Below are 18651 nucleotides of genomic sequence, written 5' to 3'. Positions count from 1 at the left end.
TACACATCAAGCGTGTTTTTCAAATGGGAGTCGACGTCCTTATGCTGACCCGACTGGTGGAAGCATCATTCTCTGTGGGTTCATTTCAGCACCAGTGACTTGTGATGATACAGCAGCAATATAAATGAAGCCAGAAGGCATTCCCGAGGAGACCTTCTTAATATTGCAAGTAGACTTTTCCATTACATTACATTACATCTATTTGGCAGACACTGTTGTCCAAAGTGACTTTACAATAAGTGCATTCAGACCACGTAGGAGCCCGAACTACATATCATCTAAAATTGGAGTGTTTTCCATTTTAAACAAATAACTAAAAGCGTGTTCAGTGCTACAGTACAGTTATTTAAGTCTGTCGCAACAGGATAATCCTGACCCTAACCAGACATCAACACTGGAGCAACTTCAATCCCTCTGAAAATGTGTGTAATGACTAGAAGATATCAGCTCACAGACACTTGCAGCTTGAGCAAATCCACAAGTGGGAGTGTGTGACAGTCCCCAAATCCAAATGTGCCAACCTGATCCAGACACGCTGGAGCAAAAGCTGTAAACATACCCCACCTGAAAGTATTGGTTCAGGAGGTTGAGTACTTTAAATAATTAAAACACATACTTCATCCTGACTTTTCTATACTTTAGAAAAAAATAATTAGAACCCAGGCTGCAGCTTCACGCAATGTAGAATAGGTTTTCCACTATCTTAAGGCACTGTATGTTTTAAATAGAGACTTTATATTAGATTATATCATGTGGAAATCTTACAAGTTTGAAAGCTTTATTTACCCAAGCACCATTACAGTGTATAATTATCTCATTAAGCTGCAATGACTCTGCCTCTGGGTACTCTTCAGACCTCCCTTGTTGGCAAGTGCCACTGTTTATAATCCCCAGCTTATACTTTCCCTGTAATACCTGATATTGTCATGAATATAGGGTTTGTTAGCAAGAGTGGAAGCGGGCACTTCCTCAAAAGCAACGGCATTCTGATCCAAAGCCAATTGCCCTTGTAAAACACCTCTTACCACTGGTCATGTTATTACAGAGAAGGCACATGACACATTTTATATGATCCACTTTGAGTGATTAATTATGTGTGATCTCTGCTAATGAAAGCCTTTGCAGTCCCCTCTCGAACTAACATTTCAGCCTGAGGTGTATTTGATGTGTACAAACAGGATGTCCGCCTTTAGTGCCTGTCAGATACGTTGTGGGCGACTTTATTAAACCGCCAATTAAAGCTGTAAGAGCTGATAATCCTTTACTGTGTGTTCTGAAGGGCTTTATCATGACAGCCAGTGACTACTCGGCCCCCCGCTGTAATTTAATTCCAACCTAGACCACCATGTCAGAGGATCCTCCCAGTAATTGGTTGTCTGGTGGTGTTTGTGTCTGTTTGTGTGTGTCGCTACACATGTGTGTTCAAACTGATGTGAGGTGATTAAAGCTGCAGTGGGGGCCAGTTTTGTGTTTGCTTTGGGCATTGTGCTCTGGTGTTCTGGAGATGTGAAAATGATCCAGCTCTTGGCTGGTCTCTTTGTTGAGGTTTCCAGTGTGTGGTGCAATGCTGTGATATGGAAGAATGTTAACAACAGGGGGATGTGGAGCCTGACAACTTGGCTCTATAACAGTGTGTATACAGGATGCCATGACTTTCTGAACCAACAACTCAAGTCCAGATGGACTACGCTATCTTCTAAAACATTTGTTTCCCTGGAGACTGTACTCACCAGAAAGACTGGCCATTTGGTCAAACATGACCCAACAGCCTATGTTAATGTTTTCTTGACAAGCGAACTCTTGTGGCCAGATACTTTCTTCTTACTATGACCACGGTCTTTCCTAAAACTTTACCTAAAAGTCCATACAGCTAAATAAAGGTCCTTTCTTTCCTTTCTCAACTGAAATGAGAAATAAATGGTTGTTCGGTTTGTTTAATGTGTTTTCGTTGCTATAGAAGAATTGGATTCACAAACAACCTTTCAGATTATTATTTTTTTTTGTTAAGATTTCTTTCAGTAAATGGTTGCCTAGCAACCTTCAAAGATGTCTCAAAGAACAATCAATAATGGTTCTATCAGACACAATTCCTGCCGCCTCAAAGAACTCTCCCCAATTTTATAGTTGCTTTTAAAAAAACACAATACGCCTATACTGGCTGTGAAAATGCCATTTTTGTCTGCTTAGGGCTCCTGCACACTGCCTGTGTGGCGTGAGCGTGTCAGTTGCGTGGCTGCTGCGTGGCGTTTTCTGTCTTTGCACACCAGAAACGTGTCTGATGTGGCGCTGCTGCTGCTAGCCTTGTCTGTACACATGTATGTTTCCCATAAACATAAACATAAATTATATACTGATGTGATTACAGCAAAGACAACGTCGGCAGTATTGATGGCAAAATAGGCTACAGAATATTTCGTTCTGTATTGACAGGTGCAATATTTGAAAATCGATCATTATTTTTATTTTTTTTTTAAATTACATTTATATCTGCATTTATGTCAAACCTAGAGACTTTCAAACATCAAAATGTCATTTATTAAATGTATTTGTGTCTAAATGACATATAAACATCTTTTCCTATTCTATTTTGCCTGGAAAGGCTTCCAACACGCTTGCGTGTCGCGTGAAAAATAGGTATCGGTCCTATTTCTAGCATGCGTGTGTTTTCGGCGCGGCTCGAGCCGCCCCTGAGACGTGCGTGTCACGCAGGCAGTGTGTAAGCTCTGACCTGTTAACATGGGAGCCGAAATAAAAACAGACACGCCACGCAGGCAGTGTGCAGGAGCCCTTACAGTTAGAGGTGTTGAAATTAATCAAATAATCGGATGCATCGAATCGTGGACATGGACGATGCTGCATCGGTAATCGACCGGGCCATAATCGATTATTTCTGTTTACAATTTAATGTAGGCCTAACAACATTTCTGTTTACATTTTCTGTTATGTTTTGCACATTCAGGAAGTGCCATGTGCTCAGTGCTGTAGTTTTATGTATCCAATTTATTTAGTATTGGAGCACTGCAGAATGTTCTGTTCTTGAAGCTTGAAAAGCTATGAATTAAATATCCTATATGGCTTTAATAGAAAAATGTATTTGACGCATTGTGATGCATCGATACATCGAATCGCTGACATGATAATCGTAATCGAATCCGGAGATCAGTGAAGATTCACATCTCTACTTACAGTCCAGTTCTGATCCTGGAGTTGGGAATAAACGCCTCTGACCCACCTTATGTTTATCACTGTTATTACACAATCGTAGTACAGTTGTACAGTGTCATTTTTAAACCTTTAGGCAGAAATGCAACAAATGATAAAATAGTGTTTTTTAGACCCGTCTCAGTCTGCGTCCTTTTCTGCTTTTTTAGCTTTTTCCATCTCCTGTTGCTCTCTTGCTGCTCTTCCTTTTTGTTGTTGTTGTTGCTTTGTCTGCCTTTCTGGTACATTCAGACCACAGGCAGTGCTTTTGAGTTTGAGTAATAAATGGTCCCAATGTCATTTGCCACGTGTCACTTAGGACCTGAGAGTATGACTAACTGGCAGCCTTTGACATGGTAATGAGCGCATCTCTCAACGGACCAGACGTTCACTGACAGGAAATCTTTACACAAAAGGTTAGTTTTGATAAAGTGACAGTTTAGATCAGTGCCATCAGACCCAATTGTAGCGTATATTCACACAAACATTTGGGTCAGTGCTGTCTGGTTTATATAGATACATTTCAAAGCTTCAGGCTAAAGCAAGCAATAAACAAAAACCCTTTCTTTTCTTTCTTTTATAACTTTCAGAAGTTGATTTTGGAACTTAGTGTCATCCCTGGTCCCAAACAGAGTGTAGACATCTAAAACATTTGCTGCCAAAGCCTTGTTTTTGTTGGGACTAGTCCATCGGAAAGGTACAAAGAGAAGACACAAATTTGACATATTTACAGACAGAAATAGCACAGATGAATGAATTAAATGCAGACAGAATCGGTTTTCCGTTCCTCTTGATATCACGCTGTGTTTTTTTAGTTCAATGAGTGGAGGAAAGGAAATAACCTACTTTCTGGCCCTTTTTTAATCCTGCTGTGCTTACTCAACTGGTTGCCTTGATACTAATGTCGGAGCTCAAGTGTCACCTCATCCTCCAATTAGAATCTCTTTGGTATTGATGCAAAAATTCTGTTCGACATAAAAACACAACAACACTTTGTTTTGTTGCAATGCAGCTTTGGCTTCCACTGTTCCTGTTGACAGTTGTCTCCAATGTAATGTGGCAGTCATTTTGACTTTGCCGTTTTCGAATAAAACAGAAATGGGGATTCTGTCCCAGTTCCAATGTTTTATTAATATATTATATGAAATATTTAGTCAGGGTCAGAACATCTAAGGCCACCACTGTTTCAGGTTTGATACCGACTATTTATACGTAACTGGTTGTTTGCCTAACCTTTCCCCTAAACTTTCATTATCCAATCATAGCTTTGCAACTGTAGTTTTCTCAACATGCCAGGCAGTGTGCATTGGACTCTAGTTATAGCAATACTTAGTTTGAAAGAACTTTCTTACTCCTTTCCAAAACCAAATACACAAGAGCAAAAGTCTAAGAAATGGATTAAACAGTGTGACTGATTGAATGTTTGCAGCCCTGGCTGACTGGTTTACTGCCTGCATTACTAACCCAGCTCCCAAGGCCAAGGAGCATCAGCTAACTACATAGTACTACACACCAACCAACAACACCTGAGATAGTGTTACATATTGCAAACTAATCAGTCCTTAACCTTAAAGCCTGATCTTTAATTTTTATCACCATACTGTACTGTGATACAAGTTATACATTGCACTACAGAAACGATGCTGCGCCTTATTTTCTTGTCTTCTCATAAACTGGTGAAGATGCTGACTTCTTGCATGGGACATATAGCTTTAACATTAACAAGTCTTTTAGTATGATTAGACTTTGCCATCCACTGCATCTTTAAGACCCTTTTAAAAGGACTCTTTCAGAGATGCAGCTTTCAACCAACATGTTCACGTCACATTTGTTGATCAATGATCAGAGATCCATTGATACAAAAGCAACAATAACAAAGGGGGTTGGGGCTTCAGTTGGCTGTGATTAGAGTTAAGTTTAAGTTAAGTTCCATAAATAATTTCTGATAAAACAAATATGACGTTCCTAGCCTACTGTGCCCTATCATAGAGAGCAGTACAATACAAACGATGGTCTCGTTTTGACTTAATCAGTGTTTACACTTTCATTTGACATCATCAAATAAAATCATATTGTGAATGAAAGAAAGCCGTACTCTGTCTAACCAATGAGGGCTATTAGCCACTTCAGCTATTATACAGCAGGGCCCTGAGAACGAAAGCGTACCAGAAGTGATTTATCGATACACCAACTGCCTCTAAATTGAGTTTGTCTCTGTATCCTTTTGGGGAAGCTAAGGATTTCTCCTCTGACATGGTTCAATAAGAGCAAAGAAAAGCCTCTGCAACTCGTGTCCTCCCCCCTCCCGCTCTTACGACTAGAGGTGGAGGAAAACTGATAGCGAAAAGGTAGAAGCTGATGAGAAAGACTGATAGAAAAGGCTTGAAAATGACCTTAGCGGCTCGCTTTCATGTATCCATGCCTTTGATAGTCTTCCTGGGATCCATCATCATACAATACTTTTGTCTGGAAGACGTTTCACCTTCCAACAAACAAGTAGTGTATTGATTAAAAATCCACTATCTGAACTTAGCTTCACCCATAGTAACAAAGGTAGAAGACAGATGAGCTAAAGAAATTTCTTATGTAAGGCTGATATTAGTGTTTCCTCTATGTTGATTTTGTAGTGGCGGCCCACCATGACAAAATGTCTGCCACCACGGTATCAATTAAATAATTAAATGAAATTATCCTGCCGCTCACATTGCAATTTAACAACAAGTAGAACTATTCAGAGGTTACTGGGCCTGTCCAGTTTAACGCCACATACTGTTGTGTAGATGTAGTTTATTGTCAACATTCGCTTTCTTCCAGGTCGACTATTAAACGAACAGCTCCACCAAAAACGTCACCGCGGTGGGTTCGTTCTAAGTGTAGGTTGTTCGGACAGACCAAAAAAAAAAATCCTAAAAGAAACACTGGCTGATATATCGTCATCTTTAGACATGTCGGTATTGATCGGGCTGACGGGAATCTCTCCATCTCAAGTGAGACGGGGAGATTCTTGATCTTATTCTTTTAGATGTCATGATAAGCATCTGTTGTCTTTGAAGTTTATCTATCTCTATGTACGACTCCATCCAACATGGGCATAGATGTGTGACCTCAGATGGAACAGATGGAGAGAAAGAAAAGAGATCGGTCAGTCGGGAGGCAGAATCTAATCTAAGTGTGAAGGGAAGACAGTGAGAAAGTGTCAGAGGAGAAGGTCTTTAACTATGCATTAATGCTGTGACAGCAGACAGAAAAATAGATTTCCCTTCTTTCCTATAGGACACAAACTGTGCCAACAGCCTGGGAAAGTCTCATTTATCAAGACTTAACTTCCTTTCAGAAGTTTAATTTTTAATACTGGAGGGGGTACAAATGTTGAAATGCCTTTTTAAATGGATGCATTCCCAAATGTTGCTTTTCATGTAGTAGTGTTGCATGTGGGACCAAATTAGCTTCTTTACTTGGCAAAGAGAAAACTGTATATGGTTAGTCTTGATGGGGTGTTTTTGTGCGACAAAAAACATGCTCGAGAATTCAGTGAACAGGTTTCTAGAAGAATAAAGCAACTGACATCTCATTACTATTAACTACCACTGTCAGACTCATAACTCGGCTTTGAAGAGCCTACAGCAACAACTTTACTTTTAATCAACTTTGCATCACATGCCCAAAGGCATGAAATGAAGCCATGTGTTAACATTTACATCACATTACATGTCATTTATCTGGCGCTTTTATCCAAAGCGACTTCCAATTAAGTGCTTTCAACCTTGAAGGTACAAACTCCAGACAACAAGAAGTAAGTGCAAGTATATTAGCTTTAAATAAGCTAAAGTACAAAGAGACAAATGAAAGTGTTTTTTTATTAACCAAGGTGGAGTCGGAATAGATGTGTTTTAGACTGCGGGGGAAGATGTGTAGGCTTTCGGCCGTCCTGATGTCAATAGGGAGCTCATTCCACCATTTAGGAGCCAGGACAGCGAACAGTCGGGATTTCGTTGAACGGTTAGTTGTCCCTTGCTGTGAGGGGGCAGCAAGTAGGTTGGCTGATGCAGAGCGGAGTGGATGTACTGGGGTGTAGGATTTGACCATGTCCTGGATGTAAGCTGGGCCTGATCTGTTCGTGGCCATGTATGCAAGTACTAGGGCCCTATTTTAACGATCTAAGCGCACGGCGTGAAGCGCATGGCGCAGGTGCGTTTAGGGCGTGTCCAAATCCACTTTTGCTAGTTTGATGGCGCATTTGTTTAAAAGAGTTGTACTTAGTGTCTTCATTAATTCATAGGTGTGTTTTGGGCGTAACATGCAATAAACCAATCAGAGTGTCATCTCTCATTCCCTTTAAAAGCCAGGCGCGTTTGTACCTTGGCGCTTTGCTATTATGATGGCGGATTTGCACTGTAATATTTTTATTTGTAATCTTTTGCATGTTTGTGTGCTGCTTTAACATGGATGCAACGTTATTACAGTCTCTGTTCCCAAACTGCCGGCTATCGGCTAGTAGCTAGAGGTAGCTAGTAGCACGACGTAATAATTACATCTCCTTGGTTTTCTTAATACTTCCTAATACTACAGGGGTTTATTTTGATAAGCATTTAAACAGGGTGCTGCACGTGACGTTGTATTACTCTTTTGCACATGCGGGTCACTTTAAGTCCGTGTCCAGTTCATACTTGAGTCTGATGCGTGCCACATTTAATAAAAATAATGTGAACAGTCAGTAAAAAAAATCGAATCTGGCAATAAAATCGGAATTGAGCATTAAGGCCTGCAGTCTGAACGTGGCCTTAGTAGCTGCTCTGGAGATTTTGATCGTATCACATGATCTTCCTCGGCATATGGACTGGCCCAGTTTTCATAGATTTGTTGACTCTATTGCCTTTTCATAGCTCCTTGTATGGAAGGACATGCTAAAAAAATGTGATTTTAAATTATTTCTTATAATATAGTCGTATATGGCTTTTCTTGGCAGATGCTTAACGTACAGGCCAATTTGTACTTTGGTGTGGGTTTGTGTGTGCTGCCTGTTACTGTGCATACCAGCATATATTCAATTGGAAAATGCTGGCTTTGGTTCAAAGACAGTGCTACGTCGCTGAGATTGATAAAACATGATGGACCCTGTGTCCTAAACACAAATGGTTTTGGAAAATGAAATGCCTTTTCATAAACAACATTGCTTGAGATTGAATCAGCCACCTGTCTGTGGAGAAAAGGGTAGTGGGGAGAGGCAGGGGGTGATGTGGAAAGAAAATATAAGAGAGGGGGGGAGAGACAGCGCGAGGAGCCAGTGAGCGCAAAATAGAGAAGAAAAAAAATATGATGAAGCCGGAGAGAGTGGCACATGCTCTATCAATATGCCCGTGGGAATGGGAGTAAAAAATGACAGTGGTTAGAGAGGGGAAATGAACATACACAGATCCACTAGAACGACTAGCAGTAAAAAAAAAAATAAGATTAAGATGAATGGTTGAAAGGAAAACGAGAATTCAAGGGGGTTGGTGTATAGGAGAGAGAAAGTGATGAAAGCGTTGTGGTTGCCAAGAAAAAGTGAAATGTGTTTGTTGTGAAAAAGGGGAGAAAGAATGTGTCTCTGGGGACTGACTTGGGAAGTGTGGTCTAATCAGAAGATGCAGATGCTCTTCATACATGAGTGGATATACAACACCGGCTGTTCCTTTGGTAGTAGAAAAACGCTGTAATCCTCCATCTTTTTTTCTCCTGTCATTTTGAAGTGGAATTGTGCAAGCTCACCCGTATCTTAAAGGTCCAATGTGTGGGAATTTCTCCCATCTAGCGTTGAGATCATATATCGCAATCAACTCTCTTGCAACACGCAGTTCAAAGTATGTATTACAGCTACGGTAGCCTTCACGCTTCAAAAAGCCGGTCTCTTACTCTTTTCAATATCCTTTTTCTTTTTCTGGGCGAAGAAGAAGACTCCTATTCCTGAAATTTGGATTTTGAATATGTGTGTTCCTCCACGTTTCCTTCTTCAAACTTGCCTGTTTTGGTGGAACATTTGCACGTTCAAAAGTTGTTTTACTCATGCAACAGAAAACTCAGATTGGACAAATAGTCTAGCTAGCTGTCTGGATTTACCCTGCAGAGATCTGAGGAGCAGTTAACCATAGTCCTCAGAAATCCACTGGAGTTTAGAACGCCAACACAAAGGAAGCCTAAGGCAACGGATATGCGGCCTAAATAAGTGAAATCCAGCGGGATTTTCGCCGACAACGGTGTAACCCCGGAAGTGAAACGCCGTGGATATAGACTAAAAGTAACTTAACACTGACTGTTGATAGGAAAGGGAGACAGAAGGTGCGTGGCTGTCTCTGGTTTCTTTCTTCATTGCCATGGCTGCTGACCATGAGAGCGTTCGTCAGGAAAATGCAAACATGGGTTGTTTTTTATTTATTTAAACATTTCTTGCAACCAATAGGAACACATTCAAATAAATTCATAGCTATGGAAGATCTGATATACCTGGACCTATACAGGTACTGTACAGGTAAATCACTGACCCTTGCATGCCTCTAAACCATAATGTTGTTATATTCTGGGAGTCCATCCAAGCACAAACTAAAGGGGATGTAACAGTTGAGAGCTTATAGCGTTTAAGAACTCCAACTTTCATGGGTGTTGTGTCTGTTGTTGTAAAATGAGGTTCAAATAAAAAATAATTGTTAAGAGTTCAGTAAAGGATGTACTTCAATAGTAAACTTTTAGCTTAACAAGAAGACCGGTGAAATGAGCCCCTCAGTAACAATGTAAGCCATATGAGATATGCCATAAGTTAGTAACAGATCATTAGCTCTTACAGAGATCCTTTTACTGATTTAATGTTGTAAAATGACTGATCGGGAGTCCAGCGACCTTAAAATGAATATTCCACTGGCTGGACGATTGATGATGCATGCAGTTTGAATTGTAGAGAGAAGAGGAAAAAAAAATCATCTTCCTGTAGAAATGCGGGTGAAAATAGTCATAACTATGAGCAGTGACTTCAGGTGCTCTATGAACATTAAAACCACATGCATTTCAGTTCATCAAGCACTTAATGACAACATGACAGTTTGCACATTTAAGAGAGCTTGGCTTTCAGTTTGTGTAATTATGAGCTTAATGGTCTGAGCTGTTAATTAAACTTAATTTTCTCACTAAATCATTGCTCCTCCCGCCCCCATCTCTCCTCCTCGCTCGTTGGGTCTCTTTCCTCTGTCTTTAACACTTTACAGCCCTCCTTCCTTATTCTTTTTTCCTCTTTCTGGAGTAGACACGTCATGGATCTCAAGGATCTGTGCTCCTGATTGGCCAGGGAGAAAACTTGCTGCTTAAAATGGCACTAGTTTTGACCAAATTGGAATGTGGCAATGCAAACGGTTTTAATTCCCAACTTGACCAAGCGTTGGGCTTGGTCAGTGGCTCTCACCGGCAGATACCGATGCAAAAATTGGCCTTTGGCGTCTGTATGGAAAGCACCAGGCATAGCAGTAGCTGGCGCTGTAAGATGAAGAAGTAATAAGAGCGACAACGTTAACGAGTAGTATTAAAAACCGAAAATCTGTGTAAGGAGGTTGGTTGGGTTGGCGGATGGGTCGACCAACATAGGACTATCACCCAGGAGACCAGGGTTCATGTCCCATTCTTATCCCTGTGTCAGTGAAACGTACATTTTGTAACCACATCTTTTGCTGTTCTTGTGCCGCATGTCAGTAAAACGTACGCCCCAACCCACAGCGTCAAAAAGTGACGCCAAGGGTCCCAACCAAGCACGTCTAAATATTACCAAAGGGCTAGACGCTAAAGGAGACTTTTTGCGTCAATAACAAACGCCAAAGGCACCCGTCGCTTTTTGACGCACTGGGAGTGAGAATGTGTTGGGCAAAGTGGATCTTCTTGGCCGTGTGTGTCTGTCTTTGCATGTGCAGACAGAAGAGGACTGGCTGCTGGACCTGCTGCCAGTGGCTCTGTGTTCACTTTTATAAAAGATATTGGACAGCAACAACGCCATAATCATCTCAGAAAGGCCTTTGTCGATGAGCTAAATAAATATCTTGTTTAACAGCAGACCAGGTGCCCTTTACCCCAGCAAACACGGTCTCTTCTGCCCTGCCGAGATCATTGTAGTGTTCCTTGACTGCTGTTAGTTGACCTCAGCAGTGTACTCTGTGTGTGTGTGTGTGTGTGTGTGTGTGTGACATTCTTTGATTTTGCTCCCCTTAACATTCAGCCTCCCCCCAATGAACTGCAGTCATCAGAAGAAATGCAGACTTTTATTGTGCTCTCCTGGCTGATATTTCTGTGAATGTAAATAGCACCGCTGGCTGAGGTGTGTCGGTGCTTTGACATCTTTCTTGCAAAAATGATGGATTATACTGGAAACAGGAGGACAGGACCTTTAGGAAACCGGCCCGTTTATCAGGAAATAGTGGCTGCAAATGTTAGCCTGATTTTTTTTTTTTGCATGATGGATTAGCCTATTCATTTCTTTTCATTTCACTTTGTTTACATGTACGCTAATATCCTGTCACTGCTTTTGGTATACTGAAGTGGTCTCCAAACTGCTGCACGTACGCAAATCCTGTTAACTGTAACCCAGAGCCACCAAACAGGATTAAATACCTGATCGCACGAGAGCAGCTTTACATGCGACCCTCTGTCATTAGTGTGGTTTATTCCTAATTATATGCAAATTTCTATTATTGTCAAATGTAAAAAGTAAATATTACCTGTAGAGCTGCCTCTAACAACGCTTTTTATAGTCAATTAGTTTGTCAATATTCGTTTTATTAATCTGGTCATTTGACATAAACATCCTCAGGTAAGTCCGCTAGCGTTAAAAAAACCAAAAAAAAACTAATGAACAGTCAAGTTTCCAAATGTGTAAATTGTACAAAATAATGACGAATGAGTCTCGCAATTTACTGGGATGTCTTCGAATCACTAATATTGAAAAAAAAAAAAAACAAACATAAAAATGAACGGCAGATGTTTGGTATCTTTATTTGATGTATTACTGAAGTGATTATGAAAATGTATTTGTTTTTGTGGTTGTGTAGCACCACTAATAATTTCAGCTCTTCATCACACAGTATTTTACTTCTCCAACCACATTTGATAACCTTTAGGAGTTTGCACACCGAGCAGTGGTAATTGCCACTCCTGATGGAAACAAAAGTGTGAAGATTAGGGCGAGTTTCATAATCAGATATCGGAGCTGCTGATTCACTTAGAAGATTTATTTTTTGATGTTGGGAGCCCAGTGTGATATAAGAAGTAGGAACACTTCCAATAAAAAAATAAAATAAATAAAACACATTAAAGAAGTAATACTACTTTATGAGATCCAGAATAAAACTACTAGATGGCTACATCGCAAAATACGGTCCAGTTGATCCTGAGCAACAGCTGTTAGAATGACACACACACACACACACACACACACACACACACACACACACACACACACACACACACACACACACACGTGTGTTTCACTATCTTTGTGGGGACCCATCATTGACATAATGCATTCCCTAGCCCCTTACCCTAACCTTAACCATCACAACTAAATGCCTAACCTTAACCCTTACCCTCACCCTAACCCTAACCTAATTCTAACCCTAATCCTAAAACCAAGTCTTAACCCTCAAACAGACCTTTAACCTTGTGGGGTCCAGCATTTTGGCCCACAAGGCTGTGCAGACCCCACAAGTATACTGTATTCCCTGGTTTTTGGACCCCACGAATATAGTAAAACAAGCCCACACACACACACACACACACACACACACACACACACACACACGCCTAAATACCTAAAAACTTCATGTTTCTCTCATTCATGAATATAGTTCACCTCCTTTTGTTGGTTGTAAAAAATGCAGAATATTGGGAGTGTTCTGAAACCATTTATGGTGGACCACAGCTGGGGAGTTGTGTAAACATAATGCACTTCAGGTTGTATATATGTTTAATGCTTTACAATTTTATAGAAAAAATAAAGGACTTAATGTGCAGAGGACTTCAATCTGATTGATGCTGTAGCTGAAATGACAAATGTTTTGACAAATGGACAAATGTAATAGCATTTTAGGTACATATTCAGGAGGCTCATCTAGCAGAGACATTAAGGGTTATCCTAAATGGCCTAAATTGTGTTGTGAGCTGTTATCTGTGCTAATTTAAAAAAAATAAATAAATAAAAATAAATAAATAAACAGCGTGTCTGGTGTAGAGGAGCTGCTTTTGGGGGAAAAGTCAGACCGAATATTTTCCAGTTATATAAAATAAATGCCTGTGCGATTCCCTCAAGTGCAGCCATTTCTGTAGTACAAGTGTTTTAATGACTTGCATTCACATCCTCATATAATACAGACAGATGCAGCCATGATATTAGAAATGGTATCGCTGCTGTATCTTGGAATGGAAGCTGAAAGCAGTAAGGAGAGTGTGAGCTGTGTGGTTGATGTGGATTCAATGATGGGGCCATATCAAACAGGAATTGACAGACTTATTAGAGTTAAGTGCTTTCTGTCATATTATGCTGCATACACAGAGCTAGCCAAACCCCGCATAAAATGTGTTCAATTGCAGCTGTTATCATCTCCGTGGAGGTCAATCATGCAATCCATCAGGCACACCACAGTCAACATTACAGCAGATTACAACACGCCCAATAAGCCACTCATAAATCTCAGACACGTAAACATTCATGCACTTTGAGACTTGAGAATAGTGCTCAAAGTGCTTCAGCTTTCTCTGTATAGCCTCATGAAAATAGATTCTATGAACTGGAGTGTGTATGCGTGCGTGCGTGCGTGCGTGCGTGCATGCATGTGTTGAAGGTATCAACAGGCTGTTGAGTAAAGTGGTTGAAATAATATGCTGTCTGTTTCCAGCATATTCTTTTTCGTAGCAAGAAAATAGTGACCCTTTGTTCCCTGTAGATAATGGAGGTAAGTGCTGTGCAAAGTAAATCATCATTATTACAGTCCACTAGTCTAAAGAGAACAAGAAGTCCTTCTCCTCATCAGTATCAGGGTTTCCGTGGGGTCTTAAAAAGTCTAAAAGTTTTAACAGGTCTTAATTTTCCTAGGTCTATGTAACGCTACCTCTAATACTCATTGAAATGTTCCCGCAGCGCTTTAGAACGTTTTTTTAATTTTTTTAATTTTTTTAACTCTATGGTGTTGTAGTTATTTCTGTCGCTAGTCCAAATATAATTTGCTTTATTAGGACTACAAAGGAGAACAACATGCAACTTATATTGCAGCCAATCTAGACCCCAGTCCTAAAATGCCAATGACGTGAATTGTTTCAGACAATGTTTGCGGACTCTGACATCTGACTTTGTTTTTTTGTTTTATTATTTTTGGGGCTTTTCTGCCTTTCATTTGACAGGACAGCTAGGTGAGAAAGGGGAGAGGGAGAGAGAGACAGAGAGAGAGAGAGGAAGACATGCAGGAAATTGTCACAGGTCGGATTCGAACCCTCGACCTCTGCGTCGAGGCATAAACCTCTCAGTATATGTGTGCCTGCTCTAGCCACTGAGCCAACCCGGCCACATCTGACTTTGTTTTTGATGTGATAATAGGTCTTAAAAAGTCTTTAATTTGACTTGGTGAAAGCTGTAGAAACCCTGAGTATACAAACTGTAATTGCATGCAGAAATAAAAATCATTATCATTTCTGCTGTATTGGCTTTTCTTGTGTTAGCTTGTTTGTGTTGTTGCTGTTTAATGTATGCATTTTAATGGGCACAGTGCACTTTTCTTGTAGAAAATGCGTATTATTATTAATCATCATCATACTGGGATGTGGTGTGTGTGTGTGTGTGTGATTGTGAGGTATTGTAAAGTGATGTCAAGTACTGTATTGGGCTTCACTATATGATCTATGCAATACTCCAAATAAAATTATAGCAAATGTATAGTGTTACCACATAATAGGGTCAGAACTAGCAATGTTTTTCTTTTTGAAAAAAACGATTGATTTTCTGACAAACTGATAAATTGTTTAGTAATTGTTTAATAGTTTTAGCACAACTACTCCTAATTTTACAAAGCAGGGCCGGGAGCTGCTGGGACATGGGGAATTATTATGGATCCCTCAGTGAAACATTGGCAAACCTCACACTTTATGTCCAAAAGTCAACAAACAAATACACACACACAGACAGCCAGGACTGTTGTCCAACATTCTGCTTAGTTTGTAACCCAGGGTTGAGGAGCTGAGTGGGCGCCTTTACTTGATTTTATTGGACAGCGATTCCGAGGCCCTGACTTCTGCGCTCTGTCATCTTTTATTGTACTGCGACTATTCTTACACAGCCACTTGGCAACAAGCAAGCAGACGACACATTTCAAATGTTCTGCTTTTTATCTTACTCTGCAGCCTGATAACCAGTCAATGGCACAACAAACGGTTACTGTTGATGTTGAAAGCTGGAAATCTGAACCATTGTGACTATAATTTAAATACGTGTTAAAGAAAGACTTTTCCTATATTCATTAAAATAAATTTTAAATGTAAGCACAGATGTCCTTCAGGTACATAAACAATCTTCATACACTACCTAGAGCTGAAATGATTACTTGATTATTATCTTTTTCAAGCAAGAATGCGTAATATAAGATCAAATATGCCTTCCAGCTTCTCGGTTATGAATAATTTGAGTTGGATTTTGTCAGCTTTGGCCATTTGATTACATGCATTAGGCTTTTGTAATTTTACCTGAGCTACACTTCTTTTGCTTGCTTGAACCGCTGAGTGCTTCTTCTTTTTTACTTTTAATTTAAGATCTCAGCAGTGTTGGTAAACGGAAAATATTAAAGGTGAACATCTTGTAGTTTGCTTAACACAAAAGGATACTTAATTAAGTTTTTTCTCTTCCTCTCATTGTTAATTGTTCATAGTCTCCACATTTGAAGAACTGCACTTGTTGTTGTTAACCCTTAGGAGTCTTGTGTTATTTTGGCCGTTTTTGAGTACTTTTGATTTTGCCTTTATATACGATTAATAAAAGTTCACAAAAAGTTTGTCTCACCTCTCGTTGTCAAAAACAAAAGCCAGGTCATCAGTCTCATCATCGCCACTTTCTGATTCCGACGATGAACTGTAAAAAGCGCCCTTGTCGTCCAGTCGAAAGAACAAGTCGAGTGCTTGTTCAACCGAAAGCGTTCGCCTCATTTTTCCCCCACAAAAACTCTTAATCTACTCCTAAACTACTCCTAAACTACTCCTAAATTCTCTCAAAATACTACGATACTCAAAATATACTCACTCTTCCAAAAACTAGCAATAAAATATCTCTCTAATATGTCTCTCTTTGTCTACTCCGTCAATCTCCCGCCTTTCACTTTCGCTTCTTTGCTCAGTTGGCTCCTCCTCCTTCCCCTCCCGTCCCCTCCCTAAAATATGCAGCCTGAAGAGCAGAGTCAGCAGATTCAGACATTTTTCTCTGTTTCGTTTTATGACAAAAAACGACGACGGTATTAGAATAAATGCAACGGCCAGCCCATCTTTCATTCTTTTACGAACGTGACAATACGATTTTTATATAAAATGTATATGATCCTATCTCTGTTTTTACTTAGTCTATCAACATAAAACAAAAACTAGAATGGAGTTTCAAGCCAGCACTTTGGACAGAAGTGGACGGCAGCGCTCAGCGTGACTTTCGTTTTTATGCTTCCACGTCTTAAACCGGTCATGTGATTTGATCACGCCGGCGTGATCGGCGACCCTGAAATGCAACTCAATTAGAGAAAAACGAGTCATTATGAAGTATGTCCAAGTGACACCACAGAGAACACAACAAAGGACGGTCTAATGACAGAGTGACAGACTAACCCCTACAATAGCAGGAACATTGACAAATTGATTAGTCTATATCCACGACGTTCCACTTCCGGGATTGCTCCGGTGCCGCCGGAAAATATCGCCGGATTTCACTCTTTTCGGCCGGATGTCAGTTACCTTCTGCATTCTTTGTGTTGTAACTATAAACTCTGGTGGATTTCTGAGGACTATGGTTAACTGCTCCTCAGATCTCTGCAGGGTAAATCCAGACAGCTAGCTAGATTATCTGTCCAATCTGAGTTTTCTGTTACACGACTAAAACAACCTTTGAACGTAGACATGTTCCACCAAAAGAAGTTCCTTCCCGAGGCTATTTTGCAGCGGCACCATTGCTCCGTCCGGCGCTTAGCGCCGCCCAAGACGATTGTGATTGGTTTAAAGAAATGCCGATAAACCAGAGCACGTTTTTCTCCCATCCCAGAATGCTGTGTGGACTAACCAGACCCACCTCCGCAGCGCTGTGGAGGAAGGTCTGGCAATGCAAGACTACAAATTGATTGACAGCAGGTGGGTGAGAAAACATGACAGATAACGTTAAAAAAAAGCATCTCCATTCAGATTTGATTTAGAGGTGATTCACTGCAGACACAGAAAGTGATAACCACTATCGGCCGTGTTCTTTGTAGCAGCAGTGTACGACATTGCAGATGTTGTGCAACCAGTGCTGCCAGAAACTTAGAATTTTCTTGAATAGAACTTTCTTAAACAGAAAACCTTTGGTGGCATCGGTCAACTAAAAGTTGTTTTTAGTGTTGTTGGAGGATTTGAAGTAAGACAACTTGTCAGCTTGTCTGAACAGAGCACTGTCGTTACTGCCGTTGCCGTTTTCTTGCCGTCTTGTCAAGTCTTGATTTCTCCTCCCTTCCTTGCACCGAGCTGATTTCCCAAGAGCATCAATACCTGAGACCAGAATTTAATCTGAACAAACAAAGTGAACCTTGCAGCATCTCAGCGTGGAAGGCTTTATGACTCTGACTCATTCCAGTTGCTTTTCTGCATACAATCGCAGGCTAGTGAAGCATTAATGACCACATTTCAGAACCATAATAAAGGTATCACCCAACAGGAAACACCAACTAGCGCTGATACACAGAAATAGACATACAGACGGTACTTGGATCTTATGTCTCTCCAGGCTACCGTGACAGGTGGTTCTATACAACTCAATTACATCCCACTCATCCAGAATACACTCAGCATGCAGAGGATTGTGGGGGAGGGAGGTACGGAGTCAACTAGCTGTACGTTTGTTTGCATATATCCTCGCTCTTATATACACAGGATTCCTACAATGAAATAAAAGCCACTTTTTACACCTGCTATGTATTTGATATGCAAACACTGTGTTTCCATATTGACTGTGGTTGTCTGCTGCACTGCTGCTGTTGTTGCCAGTGCTCACAGCTCCATTAGAGGCAGTGGAGACGGTGGAAGCCGTCTCAGTCTGATCTGCGGTGTGTAAATTGACTGTGACAGAGGTCTGCCGACCATGCTATGATCATTCGGCAGGGCCGCTTGTCATTTTCTGTGACAAATCTACTCACGGTTAGTGCAATAAGTTGAATCGGAGTGGATGGGGAATGCCTGCTC

At 40.6% G+C, this 18651-nt stretch overlaps 1 protein-coding gene across 5 annotated transcripts in view; it reads left to right on the top strand.

Annotated features, from left to right (window-relative positions):
• The window catches only part of nos1apa (nitric oxide synthase 1 (neuronal) adaptor protein a), a 205146-nt gene that overhangs the window by 49890 nt on the left and 136605 nt on the right, over window positions 1-18651 (top strand). Inside the window, exon 1 of one of the 5 annotated variants that reach the window (XM_036007155.1) lies at window positions 3532-3617. The exons of the other annotated variants lie outside the window; for them this stretch is intronic. The gene's annotated coding sequence lies outside the window, so the exon portion shown is untranslated. Of the gene's footprint in view, window positions 1-3531; window positions 3618-18651 lie in introns of those variants that run through there. 5 annotated transcript variants of the gene reach the window in all.

The sequence above is a fragment of the Sander lucioperca genome, chromosome 11 (genome assembly GCF_008315115.2).
Source record: "Sander lucioperca isolate FBNREF2018 chromosome 11, SLUC_FBN_1.2, whole genome shotgun sequence".
In the NCBI taxonomy this organism is placed as follows: Eukaryota; Metazoa; Chordata; class Actinopteri; order Perciformes; family Percidae; genus Sander; species Sander lucioperca.
This window is presented reverse-complemented; position numbering and strand designations above follow the sequence as displayed.